We start from the raw sequence: 17,027 nt of genomic DNA on the forward strand, positions 1-17,027 counted from the left end.
ATAAACACAATGTGATAGCAGAAGAAACAAGAGCTACCCAGACCCTGTTTTGATTCAAATGCCCCGCATGATCTAAGGGGCCCCAAGGCAGAAACAGAGGGTACTTTGTCTTGAGATTTTTTAGCAGAAAATTCTTGAAATATGCTCTTGGATTTCAAAGTTTATTCAAAACTTCTCGCTGCCCAGAAGTCTTTGAATGTGGTCAAAGGTCCATGAAATTTCTAAAATGGCACCATTTAGAACCTGCACCTGAAAGCAAACTATGCCAACAAATGTCAGCCTGGGGACATAAACCCTTACCTATGGCTAGATCTCACAGGGGTTCCTGGAGGTCCCAAGAGGGGTTCTTGACATGGCTGCACAGTTTTGTAGAAAACAATGTGTTCCTGGAAAGTCTTTTTTTCCTTCTATCTTTTCCTACCCAAAACAAATAAATGTTCCAAAGTCTCTAACCAAAGTTAACAGCTATTAACAACTTCATGGAAAACAGCCAAAAGGACAGTGGACACACCACTGTTACGTGGTGTGTACACCACGCAAGTGTCACAGAGAAAAATGGAACCACTTTATTGTAAGGCAGAGTAGTGAGATCTGAGATGAATGTCGACACACACTTTTCACAGGCATTTTTCTCTGCAAAGAGCCCCAGCTTCAGGCCTTCAAATTTTATTCCAAATATTATTAGATACATCAGGCCTCTCAAAATATGGATTTCACATTGGAGACATCAAAGCGCATTATTTACTAAAACCACAGTGGCTTTTCCTCCTCTTCTTTCACAAGATGCTATTGTAAATTCAGGCTGCTTTAATCTCTGATGGAAAAAAGAAAAATGCAGCTTGGGGAGAAACAGGACTCACAATCTGGAATCTAGAAAGTAAACATTATCCTGTGAGCTTCTCAGTTTAATTATGGGCCTAAGAATTTCAATTTACATGTGTTTTAATTAGCCACGGAAGGGCTCACCTATTATTCCCTGAATACAAAAGCAAACAGAAAGGCGGGGGGTGGGTGTTAAGGACCACTGAGAAATAATCCTCACAAGCTTCTTTTTTTTTTTTTTCCTGGAATTTGGGGATAAAAGTTGGCGCAGAGAATTTGATGGATTGTAGTTTATAAATATATACAGATACATACACACACACACGCAAGTACAACCAGAATGCTCCTTAGAAGCAAGGATGGTGAGACTGCATCTTATATACTTTGGACATGTTGTCAGGAGGAACCAGTCCCTGGAGAAGGACATCATGCTTGGTAAAGTACAGGGTCAGCTGAAAAGAGGAAGATCCTCAATGAGATGGATTGACACAGAGGCTGCAACAATGGGCTCAAGCACAGCATAACAATGATTGTGAAGGTTGGTGCGGGACGGGACAGTGTTTCGTTCTAACTCATAGGTTCGCTATGAGTTAGAATCGACTCGATGGCACCTAACAACAACGACACACACACACATATATATATATATACTATAATCCTAGGATCTGGGTGGGAGTTAGATGAGAGAAGGAAAGGAGTGGCAAGGGACTGTAATGAGAAACATCCACAGCCTAAAATGGAGATACTGTCACTCTAAGTTCCTCTGGTAGGAGCCAAGAAAAGCAAAGAAATGTGGTCAATTATTAAGCTACTGAACTCTAAGAGCCTGTTCAACTTTGTTCTGTTGGCCTGGAATGAGTTTACTGGGTCCTCCACAGGTACAGTGGCATCATAAAGGCACCACTCTGCTTCTGACACTTACATTAACCATGAGATATTGAATTATATATAAGGTCCTCAACACAAAAGAAGTTGAATACAGAAGGAAAAAAAATTCCTTTCATTAATATATATTCATTCATTCAGCAAGTATTTACTCTGCATCTAGTCTGTCCTATTTCCATAAAGTAAATAAATATAACAAAACAGGAAGAGTCCCCACTCTTATGGAACTTCCACTCTAGTAGAAAGAGACAATTAATATGCAAATAAGTATATATATCCAAGAGTGGTAAGTGCTAAGTAAGTAAATCAGGATCAAGGAATATACAATGGATGGGATTTGCAATTTTAATAGGAGGTCCCAGAACGCTTCTCCAATAAGTAGACATTTGAACAGAAACCTGAGGAAGGTGAGCGTGTAAGCTATGTAGATATGTATATGGGAGAAGAGTGCTGGGCACTGCAAACAAGAAGTATCTGTGTCAAATGATGTCGATAGTTAAGTAAGATGAGGGCTGAGATCTAGCCACTGGATATAGTAATGTGAGGTCATGGGGACCTTGATGACAAGTTTTGGAGGAGAAGTAGAAACAAAAGCCTCATTAAAACAGGTTCAGGAGAGAATGAGAGGAAATGAATGGTAACAACCAATATAGACAATCCTTTCAAGGCATTTGCCTAAAAATGGAAACAAGGAAAGAGGCAGTTGCTGGGGGCAGGGGAGGAGAAGATGTGGTTCAAGGGAAGGTTTTGTTTTGTTTTGATTTGATTTGATTTGATTTTAAGATGGGAGATAATAAAGCATGCTTGCACACTGGTGGGAATGATCCAGTAGGATCATTTCCAGTTGCAGAATGTGATTATTCGCAAAGAGGAAACGGTTAAAGAAGCAAAGTCTTTGACTGGCTTAGCAGGGATGAGATCCAGTGCACCAGTGGAGGGGTTAGCCCTATACACAAACATGGGCAGTACAGGCATGGTGAAGAGTTGGGAATCTTTGGGTCTATGGCACAGATGTAGGTAGGTGGGAAGATGTGGTAGCTGCAGGTGGAAGCTCTCTTCCCATAGATCTATCTCCTCGGTGAAATAAACAAGGTCATTAGTGAGAGTGGAGGGAGCAGCTCTTGGAATTCTGAGAGAAAAGAAGCTGTGAAGCAGTCACCAAAGATGGTGGGATAGTGAATGGACCAAGGAAATGCTGGCAGAGAAGCACTGGGGGCCCACCTGAGATTAACCATCATGAATTTAAAGTGAGGACCACCAACCAGCAAGGTTGGGTTTTTCTCTAGCCACTTTTCAGTTGTGTAGCAGTAAATAGAGAGTCAGGTTTAAGGGGTAGGCAGAGAGTTCAGTGGCTACAGTGATGGCCTACAGAATGTAAGCTGGGCAAGGAGGGAAGTGAGGACAAGAAGAAGCTGAGGGGCATGACAATGGGAATAGATGAGAGATCCCAGAGTAGTCAAAACACTGTTGGAGACGGGAAATTGAGTAGAATTGTTTGAAGTCTCTTCCTCACATTTCCTCTCTCATCCAACTTTTAAGGCCTGTTCCCTAAATAAAGAAACCCTGGTGGCGTAGTGGTTAAGTGCTACGGCTACCAACCAAAGGCTACCAACCAAAGGGTCGGCAGTTCGAGTCTGCCAGGCGCTCCTTGGAAACTCTATGGGGCAGTTCTACTCTGTCCTATAGGGTCGCTATGAGTCTGAATCGACTCCATGGCACAGGGTTTGGTTTTTTTTTTTTTGGTTTCCGTCTCCTTTTTTTTTTTTTTTTTTTTAAATAAGGAGACTATTTCTTGTTGAATTTACATTTCCTGGCTTACTCTGAAAATGTTAACAATGCTTTCTCATACAACAGATAATCCAAATGAGACTTGCCACTAGTATTTTTTTTGTTTTAATTTTGCAGGCTAGAAGTATTTTTAAATTACTGGCATTTTTAAAATTCATTTTTAGGCTAAGACTATTCTGTTGTTTTAGGCAAAAAAACAAAGAACAAAAAAGCAACTGCTTCACAGGCTATTCAGGTTGTACAAAGGTAAATCAAAACCCTCTTCTGGAATGGGGAATTGAAGAATGAGAAACGGAGATAAACTTTTTTTCATAATAACCTGTGAAAGATTCTACTGTGGGTACAGTTGCTTCTGTAGAGATGGTGAATATGTTGACTTGGAGCTAGGTTTTCCCCTTTTGCTGCCAAGGGCCCAGAGGAGGAAGGAGCCCTGAACTCAGGGCTCAGTCATGTGTACTCACCCTGCAAGGGGTGGGCTTCCCAGAAGCAGGGTAGTGGGGCAGGAGTTAAAGAGCAAGATGACCTTCCCTCGTGAACTTTGGGAAGAGCAATATCTATTACCCAGTTTTAAGAGAGTTTTCATTATGGTTAGTGGGTTTGAGCTTTGTTTTTAGCTGTTATTTAATGCATTATAGTTCTCTTCTATATTTCCCAAGCCTTCAGTAAAGTCGTTGAACATTAAAGACTTACCTTAGAAATGCTTGAGGGAATCAAGAGAGGGAACATCTCCAGGTTTGGGGTGGAGTGGTCTGAGAAAAGAGGGAGCCCCTTGGAGAGTACAGGTACAAGACACCATGCCTGGGGCAGCAACCTAGAACAAGGTGCTGAAGGGACAAACAACAGACAGGGGAGTCTGTGACATTGTGAGACATGCAGTCTTCCCTTATGGCTTCCCAAAAATTAACTAGGAGGGGGGGGAAACTGGACTTTCTGAGTCAGTGAAATGGGCTTTTAGATGACTGTTATTTAGGCATTTAAAAAGGTAAGAGCAGCCCCCAAAGGGCGCTTGGAGCACATGGTAGGTACTCTGGAAGTGTTGTTGAATGAAAAAGTAAATGAATGAATGAATGCCCCAGGTTGGGCACAGTCAAGAGTGGCAACTTGTTCCTGTTGGCACTTTGGAAATGTTGTTGAATTAAAAAATGAATGCCCCAGGTTGGGCACAGTCAAGAGTGGCAGCTTGTCCCTGTTGATATTTCTTCTACCTTTTCAAGAAAACATAAGGTCGTGGCAAAATTAAAAGTAATGAATCTCCAGAAAGCTAATGGTTCCCAGACTGAAAGCATGTGCCTAGTAAACAAAGTAATCAGCAATGTAAATTATTTATACAGGTACAGTTTTTGTTTTTCATTTCTCTCTTTTTTCTATTGTGGTAAAATAGATAGAACAAAACATTTGCCCCTTCAACCATTTTTACGTGTACAATGGTGGTATTAGTTACGTTCACCACCTTGTGCAACCATCACCACTATCCCTTTCCATTTGTATTTTTGTATAAATTTCAGAATCACCTTGTCAATTTCTACAAAAAAAAGCTGCTGGAATTTTGATTGGAACTCATTGAATGGATAGAGCAATTTGGGGAGAATTGACAGTGAAGAATATTGAGTTTTCTGACCAATGGACACAATGTATCTTCCCACTTACTTTTTTAAAATTTTCCCTCAGCAATGTTTAGTAGTTTCAGTGTACAGATCTTAAACATCATTTGTCCTATTTATTCCTGAGTATTTTATACTTTTCATACTACTGTAATTTGTATTTTTTATTTCAATCTCCAATTGTTTGTTGCTAGTATATAGAAATACGATTGACTTTTGTATAGTGCTCTTGTATACAGGTAGATTTTATGTGTCTGTTTGTGGTCAAACAAATCAGTCAGTCAACATTTCAAATAGCCCGGATTTCTAAGCAACATTTAAAAGCTAAGGCCAAGACTCCACAGCTGACAACTAAGAATCTGTACTGACCGTCCATGGTCCAGAGGACTGTCTGTCTGATCAGACTACTATTCAAAGTGGTAGCAGTAAGAAATCTGAAGAGTCTGCATCCTTCGGTGCCTGATAGCCCAAATCTAGTTCATGTCAGGTAGCATGAACCCTCCTTCCCTCTTCTAAGGCAAGAGAAAAACAAAAAGAGCTTGCTTAGTTCTTTCAGTGTATCAGTGAAAAAAACCCATCTAGGATCACTCAGTGAAGAAGCAATCAACCAAATGAAATGAATGAGGAGAAAGGAGTGCCATCCACACAGTGCTAGACGCTCAATAGACACTGGCTTATTCCATTAAGATACTCCTATGAAGAAGACTCATTTTCCTTTCCTTTTCGGGGAAATGCCACCCCAGCTTTAATCAGCTACAATTCAGGGCAAGAAAACAATCACACAAGAAGTGTTCTAATCCCCCCAGGTTTTCCATCCCAGACGATGGTTGAATGGGTTGACTATTTCCCTTCTCTGCCCTAAGATATCAAGTCAGAGTGAAATTTGGTGCCAATTGCTCTGAAAAGGAACGAAGATAGCACACCTGAAGAGCAGATGATGACGAATCTGCTGCGGTCCGTCCTCAGCCTCTGAATAATGAGGTTTGGTTCTCTTTAGCCATTTCTGGGATGGCCGTAACCCCAAGATAGTAGGTCAGGAACCATTTACTGCCAACCTCAAAGTCCTCAGGTCTTCAGCAAAGCTGGGAACACTTGGCAAAGTCTTCTCTCCCCAAAGCAATGATGGGAAGAGCTCTGGGCTAGAAGTCAAGAGACTGGGAGCTGGCTGGTCCTGGCTTGGATATTTACTTGGTATGGACTTTGGATGAGTTCCTCTCTCTGAGGCCCAAATTCATTTGTAAAATGAGGACATTGGATCAAATACTTGCTTCTATGTCTTAACATTCTGTGAGTTGGAATGATGTGACCAAGTTCATGCACCTAGATAGAAGTAAGAACTCGGACCAGATCCTGTGTCTCCTCACCCATCAATCCAGTGCTTCTTCCACAATGCTGGGCTACATGAGCAGGAGATGTTAAAGTTAACAGCTAACTTTCTTTGAGTGGTAGCTGGCACAAATGGTTTGCACTTGACAGCTAACCTAAAGGTTGGCTGTTCAAACCCACTCAGAGGTAACACAGAAGAAAAGTCCTGGCGATCTGCTTCCGTAAAGATTATATCCAAGAAAACCCTATGGAGAAGTTCTACTCTTTAACACACGGGGCCACCATGAGTTGCAAATCAACTCTCTGGCAACTAAAAACAACCATGTGCTAGGTGCTGCCACTAATGGGTCTATACTGTACCTAGTTAATCCTTACAACAATTATTTGTGTTAGGTAAAGTCATCGAGTCCATTTTACACGGAACCCCAAAAAACCAAACCCACTGCCGTCGAGTCGATTCTGACTCATAGCAACCCTATACGACAGAGTAGAACTGCCCCATAGAGTTTCCAAGAAGCACCCGGAGAATTTGAACTGCCAACCTGTTGATTAGCAGCCGTAGCACTTAACCACTACGCTACCGGGGCTTCCATTTTACACATAGGAAACTGAAACGCAGAAAGGTTGCCATTTGCCCATAATCACATAATTAGTAAGTACAGAGCCAGGTTTTGAAGCCAGATGTTCCAGTTCCAGGACCTATTCTCTTCATCTCTACTCTCCACACTACACAGTAGAATAAAAGGGAGTAGCTCAGTGACATAGGGACACAGAACCTTAAAATAGAAAACGTGGCAGTCTTCCAGGAGTGAATTCACATTGGAAGTATGTGAGCTTTCAGAAGAAATATTTTGGTCAGTGTTGCTTGCCTGCACACCTCCCCACTTCCCTCCCCACAGATGACCACAGGAACAGTCCCTGGGGTATCTTTTAAGACCCAGTGGTCTTCAATGTGGTCTGAATGGAGTAAGGATAATGACCACATAGAAAATCAGGAGACGGTGGCCTTCTGGCTGACTCCCCCGGCTCATAAAACAAGGAAAACCAAAACCACCACAGATTATTTTTACTACAAAATGAAACCCAAAAGGAAGCATCCTCTTGAATCTGCAGAGAGCCATGCTGACTTCGCCCATATGCGCACAGGCACACATATAAGCCTACCCGGTAGAATGCATCTCAGATTCACAGCTGTGCCAAGCCAGAGGTGTTTTTTTTTTTTTAATAAAATAGGGGGAGGGGACTTAAAAACTCTAAAAAATTTTTCAGAGGCCTCCACGACATCATCATCTCTGTGCTCTTTTTTACCTTAACATCTTAGACTTCTATCCTACAGGATTTTGGCGCTATTTTTGAGCAAATTTTCTTATTCCTATTAAACCAGTATTCATACAGTAGAAAGACCCTGGACTAGGAGTGGTAACCTTGTTTCTGGTCTAACACTTTCACTAACAAGCTGTTTGACCTTGGCTGGTCATTTGACATTCCTGAGCCCTGGTTCCTCATCTGTAGTGAAGGCACTGATCTTCTTGGAGTTCTGAAGCTCTATGAGCCAGCCACAGACCAAAAGCCCTTGAATCATGAGTTTTGCTAGATGGATCCACAGAACAAAACTGTGATCCATGGGGATTAAACTCAAATAAGAAACAAGAAGAAATGAATGCTCTCCTGAAAGAGGAATTACGTGAAGATAAAAAGCTATGCCTCTGTCTGGTTCTGGAAGCTTGGTTTGGCACTGACCTGCTGCCAGGACTCAGGGGCTCTTCAATCTATCCACACGGCAGGGAGAGTGAAGGCTCCCTCCCTGGGGGACTGTTTGCATGAAGCAAAGCACTGCAATCCTCCGTGACCTCCCTGGAGGGAAGGTTTGCCTCCTTCTCAGGAAGAGCTTCGCAGCACAGATCATAGAGTGCACGAAGAAATGAGCTGGATGGCCACAGCTGAGAAGAAAGCCAGGTATGAGACACTGGACCTTTCTAGGGCTGGGGACAGGAGGCCCCTCATCACACTTTGTGATTCTGCCTCCTTGGACTAGTTTTTCCCATAGTTCTACCAAAAAAATCCTGTTGCATCCTTGATGGCTATACACCTGAAATATGGCTGTTTTTCCCTACCCTTCCACTCCTGGGTTGTATTTTCCAAAATTTGTATTTCTCTGAGCCTCTAGGATGCTTCTGACGCTGTCCTATGGAAGCCAAGTAGCTCTATTTAGAGTAGTTTCAGAGATAACTATGATTTCCAATGAATAGGCATTTTTAAAAAAACCTTCACAATTCCAGCTGACCAAGAGTAGAGGGGGCTGCTCCTGTTCATTAGTGTACTCTCCTGAGACATACAAAAACAGAGGACGAAGGGTCAGCAGTCGGTACATTGTGGCAGGAATCCTGCATGGGATAAAAGGGGGACCAGATGGCCCAGCTTCTGCCACTAGAATAAAATGTTCACTAGTACAAGGATGGCCCTGGGTTTTCTGGGTTAGTAGAGGATATTACATTCACTGTATAGACCCAGCAACTAGAACAGCTTCTGGTACAAAGCAGGTGCTCAGTAAATATATGTCAAATGAATGAATTCTAGCTCTAAAATCCTAGCATTCTCTGGCTCTTTGGACTGTGCCAACTGCACTCTCACCCTGCCTCCAATTCTTATTATTCTCTGTCTCCTAAAACCTCCTGCTCTCATCCTATCTCCACACTTATCTGGTTCCAGGGGACCTCATGCCGGTGCCCTGGCTGCTTTCTTTCTTGGTAAGATTAATTTTAAAAATAATAATAATAGCTACCATATGTTGAACACATAAATATACCAATCACTGTGCAAATACTTTAAATGTATCATCTCTTTTTACCTATAAAAAAACCTAAGGTGGTCATATTATTACCTTCACTCAACAGATGAGGAAACTGAGGCAGAGAGAGTATATGATTTACCAAAGGTTACCCACTGATAACGGTGAGGCTAAGCTTTGAACTTAAGCAATGTAGCTCCACAAGTAATGCCCTTAAACCCCAGGCTTGTGGTGTAAGGTTCAGCCCTGCTCATAACTGGAACCATTTTATTGCAGGTCTCTCAACCAGAGGAGAAGATGTTCAAGGTCTATTGGCCTTCAGAATCATCTAGAGTACTTCCCGCTCTGTCAGCCTCTCCAAGGCCCTGCTAGCTTCCTCTCTTAGTTTTCATCTGGGTCATTGAAGAGTATTCTTCAAAGTAGAAAGAGTGTAAGTGATAGCATAAAGTCTATTTGCGACCAGGTACCAAACTAGGTACCTGTTCAGGCCTACAGGTAGAGAGAACACGGTCTAATCAAATATTTACATAAGCTTTCCTCATCATTGTATACTAAACACCTATTATCCTTGACCTATAATGGATGCTCAACAGCTGTTTTTTAATTAATGAGTAATTTATTAATAAATGGATGAATTAATAAATATAAAAATATAAGTTAAAGCCCTATTTTTCCTAATGAGCAAGAAGCCACTATTCTTTTAAAACATACGTTTTCAATTTCTGCCATGTGCCTGGCACTACGCTAGGCCGTTGCAGATGGCACAAGGAACTATGGACAGTCCTCACAGTCAGGAGTTAATAAAGGAGATGAGAAACAAGCTTAAAAGACCTGAGACAATTAGACTATACCATTCTAACTTTACAAAAGCATTTGACACTATCCTTTGTCTCAGGGTAATCAAATGTATTCTTCTAGATCTTTTTCCTGAGTTAGATAAAATTGTAAAACCCATCTTTATAGAACCAAAAAAAAATTTTATAGATGGGAAAATAAAGCACAGAAAGGTTAAGTCATTTACCCATAAGCACACACTCAGTAAGTGTCATGCCAGGATTTGAAGCCAGTCAGTGTGACTCCAGAACCCATCTCTTAACCTCTACTCTCCACAGTATAAGGTACAAAAAAAAAAAAAAACAAACCCATTGCCATCGAGCTGATTCCGACTCATAGCAACCCTGCAGGACAGAGTAGAACTGCCCCATATGGCTTCCAAGGAGCCCCTGGTGAGTTCGAACTGCCAACCTTTTGATTAGCAGCCATAGCGAAACCACTATGGCACCAGTGTTTCCATAAGGTACAGTGAGTGGGGCAGTTCTGTGACACAGGGACGTTATGAATTTGTATATAAATATATTTACCTACATAAGTGTGGTCTTTGTTTCATTTCTGAGCGTTTTAAACATAAATGGGATAGTGCACTATGTACTCTTTTGTGAATTACTTTTTCATAAGTATATGTCTTGAAGCTATTTCCATGCAATTACAGAACAGATCACCTTTATTTGTTTACGGCAGTGGAGTACTCCACTGTATGAGTGTTCATTCATTTAACTTTCTTCCTATTGATGGAAACATGGAGGTTTTTCTAGTTTTTCTATCACAATGCTTCAGTTAACATCTTTTGGAGCTGCACACTTGTGTAGATGTCCGCAGTATAGATTTCTAGTAGTGAAATTGTTTAATCAAGGGAAATGCACATTTTTGCAATGGATGTCTAATAGAGGTCTTGCCACCTCACCAAGGGCACAGTTAAAGCCGCCAGGCTGATATGGACTCCCGAGGCCTGAGACAGAAATTAGAGATGGGTATTCACATACCTTATGCTTGTATATAGTACCTCGCCCTTTCTGAGGAAACTTTACATATGTTATCTCATTTAATTGTTCAATTTCATCTATAAGAGAATACTATTTTCATTATCAAGTAAAGAACTGAGACCTAGCAAAATTAAGAGGTTGGTCCAAAGTCACACCATGAACTAGAATCAGAGCTGAGATGAGAACAAAACTCCTTATTTGTCATGTAGGACTGTTTCTCTTAAAAACACACTGGCATATAAATTGTATATAATAAAATGTTTGGCTTGTGTTCAGCTGTAAACACCCCCATGTATACAAGTTCAAAAATGTGGGCAACATTAGCATAATCAGGCATTGCAAGCTTTGAGGACAGAAATGTACAAGAGAGGACGAGTGGTATTTTCCAGCTCAAAAATACTAAGATTTTATGATGGTAGAGAAATAATAAGTATAATGAAGGAAAGAGCTCTGTGTTGATAAAATGAGGCGATAAAGTAAACAGAGGCTAGAAAGGGTGTTTGGGGTGGGATAGTCCTATAAAAATTGGCCCCAAGAGACCACAGAAAGATTTTAAAAAAAGAAGAAAAGCCTTCAGAACATACTCACTGCCTTGTGGAAGTTAGAGTATCCAGCCTCAACTTTCTCACCTAAGAACAGTATTGAGTCTAGAGGTTTCTTCTCCAAACTGAAAGGGGGAAATGGCAATTACTTGATCAGCAAAGAAACGCAAGTTGAATTCTTCTCAAAGATAACTTACTCCAAGTGGAAGATTTTACTGTTAAATATTATTTATGATTGAACAATAGGCATCATTAAGAGAATTTTGAAGAGGAATGAGTAAGCTTCTCTGCAGAAATGAATACAGAAAGCTGTTCTTGATCATTTTGATCAGAATAATGACAGAAGGAGTAGGAAACCTGTAATGATGTTTTGATAAACTTACTCAGTCAGGTGCCCTAACATTTACATGTAAATTTTAACTAAGGCATCAGCAAGGACTTAAGATAGCTCCTCTCAACAGCTATAAAAGACAGCCTGCCCCTGTCTCAGCTCCTTTCACTTGGCTATCACGTAATTTATCTGTAAATTGTAATTCTTCTCCAGTTCTGTCTGTATAATTGCAGAAGAAATCAATTAAGACAAGATCAAAGACAGCGACTCATGTTGAACAGTGTCTTAGAAGCCAGTTGGTCTATCAGTTCCAACAAAAGCTTTTGAAAGCATGTAGGCTTTCGCTACTCGTACCTGGCTAGAAACAAAAAAAAGAGGACATGTGCCCCTTTAAGACCCATATCTTCTAAAATCTATATGGTTCTTAAGGAGAAGGTCTTGATCATGACAAAACAGTTGGCAAGGGATTGCACCCTATTACTGCATACCACTGGGAATTGGGGTAGAATTTACAATTTTTGCTTTAAGCAGGACACTCAGTGTCCTGGCCACACTGCATGAAAAAGATTGGCTGTGAGCTCTGCCAAGGACTTAGCCACATTTCAGCTGACCAAGATTTGTAATAATGCCTGACTTCCAAACCACCCATCCTGAAGTCTTCTACAGCAGCCCAAGGGAAACAAAAGTCTTCATTTTATTTAGGGCTCTCCTTTGGTTCCAGCAGAAGAGTCTCTTCTCTCTCTAGGGATTCTCAATAAACATGTAACTCACAGGAAAGCAAGGGAGGGGTCCAATCTGTGACAAGAAGGATAGAAACTATGACACCTTCATAGGCCCCTTAACAGATGCTCACTGCACAGAGGGCTTGAAGGAACTAGGAGATCATCGTTGCTGTGGTAACCATGCATGCCTAAATGAACAAGAAAATTAATAGCCCTCACAGGATTTGGTGGCATCAAAAGGATGACAACACTTCCCTTTACCTGGGAATGTGTACACTCAATAGTGACCCCACTTAGATATGGTCCTCATGCGAGGAAAACAGTGTCCAATCATAGCAAACAAGCAGAATAACCATCACGTACTTGCCACACAAACTTCTCCAAGGACAAAGGCAAGGGCAGTGTTATTCTGCCCCTCTGCTGTCAGTCAAGAGGCACCTTTCAAAGTCCCAGTCCTTTTTGTGGCATTCTTTCTTATTTTAACATGCTGTTGCTGGTTTCCCATTGAGCTTTTGTTGTAAGAAGATAAGGCTAGGGGGGAGCTGAGGGGAAGAAGAATGAGATACAAAGAGGAAAAAGGTAAAATTAGCTATAGCCCATAATTGGACCCTGCTCGGCCTTGAAGAAGGCACAATACATGTTAATTAAATGGATTAATATGTTGCTTGTTGAAGGGGCTATTCTAGACAGCAGGAACTGAGTATAACACAGGTAAGAACTTTTTGGCAGGGAGTGAGGTTAGTTGAGCCATTGCTCTGAATAGTTGCATGAATTTTGTCCTTGGATGGAGATTTCCATTCCCACTGCCTTTGAGTCTATTCCAACACATAGCGACCCTATAGGACAGAGTAGAACTGCCTCATAGGGTTTCCAAGGCTGCAAATCTTTACAGAAGATCTTTCTCCCAAGGAGCAGCTGGTGCATTCGAACCTCTGACCTTTTGGTTAGCAGCCGAGGGCATAGCCACTGCACCACCAGGGCTCAATGGGTGGAGATAGGGAATAGGAAATATAGCTTTCTTACAATGTTAGACATTTTTAAAAATCCATTGGCCAAGCAACATTAACATCATGAGAGCTTTTCAAGAAATTACCCAGTCCCTGTTCTATTTATTGAACTATACAATGAAAATATTCATGCAGATTCTTTCAAATAAGTATAATATTCTCATCCAACTTTATTTTATATATATATATATATATATATTTGTCTTTTTTGTGTGTACTTTAGATGAAGGTTTTCAGGACAAACTAGTTTCTCATCCAACTGTTAATAGACACACTGTTCTATGACATTGGTTAACAACCCTACAACATGTGAATAGTCTCCCTTCCCAACCTGGGCTTCCAATTACCAGCTTTGCTGTTCCCTCCTGCCTTCCAGTTCCTGCCCCAGGGCTGGTGCGCCCCGTTAAGTCTTGTTGCGTTCTATGGGTCTGTTCAATCTTTGGCTGAAGGGTGAACCTCAGGAGTGACCTCATTACTGACTTAAAAGGGTGTCTGGGAGCCATACTCTCAGGGTTTCTCCTGTCTCTGTGAGGCCAGTAAGTCTGGTCTTTCTTTTTGAGTTAGAATTTTGGTCTACGTTTTTCTCCAGCTCTGTCCGGGGCCCTCTATTATGATCTCTATCAGGGCAGTCAGTGGTGGTAGCTGGACACCACCTAGCTGTACTGGCCTCAGTCTGGTGGAAGCCGTGGTAGATGTGGTCCATTAGCCTTTGGACTAATCTTTCCCTTGTATCTTTAGTTTCTTCATTCTTCCTTGCTCCCGAAGGAGTAAGACCAGTGGAGTATCCTATATGGCTGCTCACAGGCTTTTAAGACCCCAGAGGCTACTCACCAAAGTAGAATGTAGAGAATTTTCTTTATAAACTATGTTATGCCAGTTGAGCTAGATGTTCCCTGAGACTGTCTCATCCAACTTTAGACAGAAGTTTAATTCCCCAGATGTTTGTTATTACTATAATAAACAGAATTGTTTACTCCAGTAGTTGGAATGAAGACTATTTCAGGTTAAGTAATTTGTCCACAGTTCTAGGAAATGCCTACATCAGGAAAAAAGATCTTTTGTCAGATCGTTTTGACTTGGAAGTTTAAAACATAGTGTTAATAAGATGGGTCGAATGCATGGGTTAGCTGGCTTAGAAGAGTCAGGTCAGCTCCACAATCAGACATCTTACTGCCAGTCAGTTCACTCAGAAATACACCCAGGCTTGCCAAAAAGAGTAAGCAAAGACATGTAATGGGCTCCATGCAAACCCACTGGGATTCAGAGTCTACACATGGTCTTTTTAAAAAAAAAAAAATGAAGCTCGCTTACCGATGCTTACAAATTTCATGTGACAAATAATCAGAAATATTCTCTAAATAGATATTTGAGCAGGAGGCCTGGTTGTGCAACAGTTAAGGCTGGCAGTTTGAACCCACCTGGTGGCTCCACGGGAGAAAGGCCTGGTGATCTGCTTCCATAAAAATTACAGCCTAGAAAACCCTATGGGACAGTTCTACTCTGTCACATGGAGTCACTCTGAGTCAAAAATGACTCGATGGCACCTAACAACAGATATTTGAGCACTATGTAATGTAAGCCAGATTCACACAATCATTGCTCTTTACGGTGTTACATTATCAGATGAAGTGTTGCTTTTGTAAACAAATAAATAAGCTTAATTTTCATTACACAAAATATAGGCTTTAAATACTGGATGATAGAGTTGTGAGAACTGCATGTGAGGACAAAATTGTCATCTCAAAAGTCCCCTCCACTTCTCCCCAACCCCTGTTATTATACACCTGTAATATGTTTTATGGGATGTATTTAAGTGATAGTATATGGTGCTACGGCTGCTAACCAAAGGGTCAGCAGTTCAAATCCACCAGGTGTTCCTTGGTAACTCTATGGGGCAGTTCTACTCTGTCCTATAGGGTTGCTATGAGTCGGAATCGACTAGACGGCACTGGGTTTGGTTTAGTTTTTTTTTTTAATATGAAAAAATATTTATACTATCTATACCTGAAATTTTTCATTGTTAACGTTCTATTTCTTGACCTGCGTGCTGGTTACATGGGTGTATTGACTTTATAAAAATTCATTGAGCTCTAGACAACTTTTTGAATGTATGTTAGGCTTCAACAATAATTTTTTTTTTTTAACCTCTTGTCGCTTCTGCACTGATAATCTCAGATGAATTATACAATTAGGCATATGTTGTTTTAGAGACAATACATTTATTCCTACAAATGTGAAGGTAAAAAAAAGTTTTGAAAAGTAATCATATTTTAAATGCACTAAATAAGTTCAATATTTAAAAGAAAGATGAAGATCATGGCTCTGGCTTAGCCATTAAATAGTAGGTGAATTCAAACTTTCTGGGCTTAAGTTTTCCCTCACGATTAAAAAGGGCTGGATGAAGTACAGTTCAGTGCACTGTCTCCTCAAGCTCCATTATTAAATGACATTGGGTAACAGGCCAAGTAAGAAATGAAAATCCTGTGGTGAATCTTTCTGTAAGTAAAATGACCCATGTGACTAAGCTGTGTTAACCACAAAAAGCCTCACTCTAGTTACATAATTCTGGAGTCCCAAGGCAAGAAGCAGCTGCTGACTGTTTCCTCCACTGAGTCTCAAAATCCCCAGTGATTCCACTTCTGGGTATATACCCCAAAAAAAATCAAAACCAGGCACTCAAGGAGGTCCTTGTACACCGATGTTCACTGAAGCAATAGCCAAAAGGTAGAAACAACACAAGTATCCATCAACAGGCGAATGGATAAACAAAATGTGGTCTATACATATAATGGGAGATCATTCAGTCACAAAGAGACATGAAGTCCTGGTACATGCTACGACATGGATGAATATTGAAAACATTGTGCTAAGTGAAAGAAGCCAGGCACACACAAAAACACAGATTTTTTATGAATCTACTTACACAAGACATCTAGGGTAGGCAAATGCATAGAGACAAAAGTTTATTAGGCACCAGACACTGAGGACGGGAGGATGGGGAATTATTGCTTAAGGAATACTGAGTTTGTTTGGGGCGATGAAAAACTTTTAGAAATAGATTTCAGCAATGGTTGTATAACATGGTGAATATAATTAATGTCACTGAATTGTGCAAGTAAAAAAATGTTGAAACAGCAAATTTTTTATTATATATATTTTACCGCAACAAAATTTAAAGAAAGCAGTCTGAAAATCAGTAAGCCTAGGATTAGCCTTTCCTTGCCAAAAGAACTGTACAGGATTTTTAGTGGAGCTAAACTTAGTCACAAGCAACATTTATTAAGCTCTTACCGAGTATCAAATTTTGGGGTAGCTATTTTTTTTTTTTTTATTGCGGATAAACTAGCAAGGGAGGCAGGTAGGTCCCTGCCTTTCTGGGCCTCAGAAGCTCATGA

The sequence above is a fragment of the Elephas maximus genome, chromosome 21, assembly GCF_024166365.1.
Source record: "Elephas maximus indicus isolate mEleMax1 chromosome 21, mEleMax1 primary haplotype, whole genome shotgun sequence".
In the NCBI taxonomy this organism is placed as follows: domain Eukaryota; kingdom Metazoa; phylum Chordata; class Mammalia; order Proboscidea; family Elephantidae; genus Elephas; species Elephas maximus.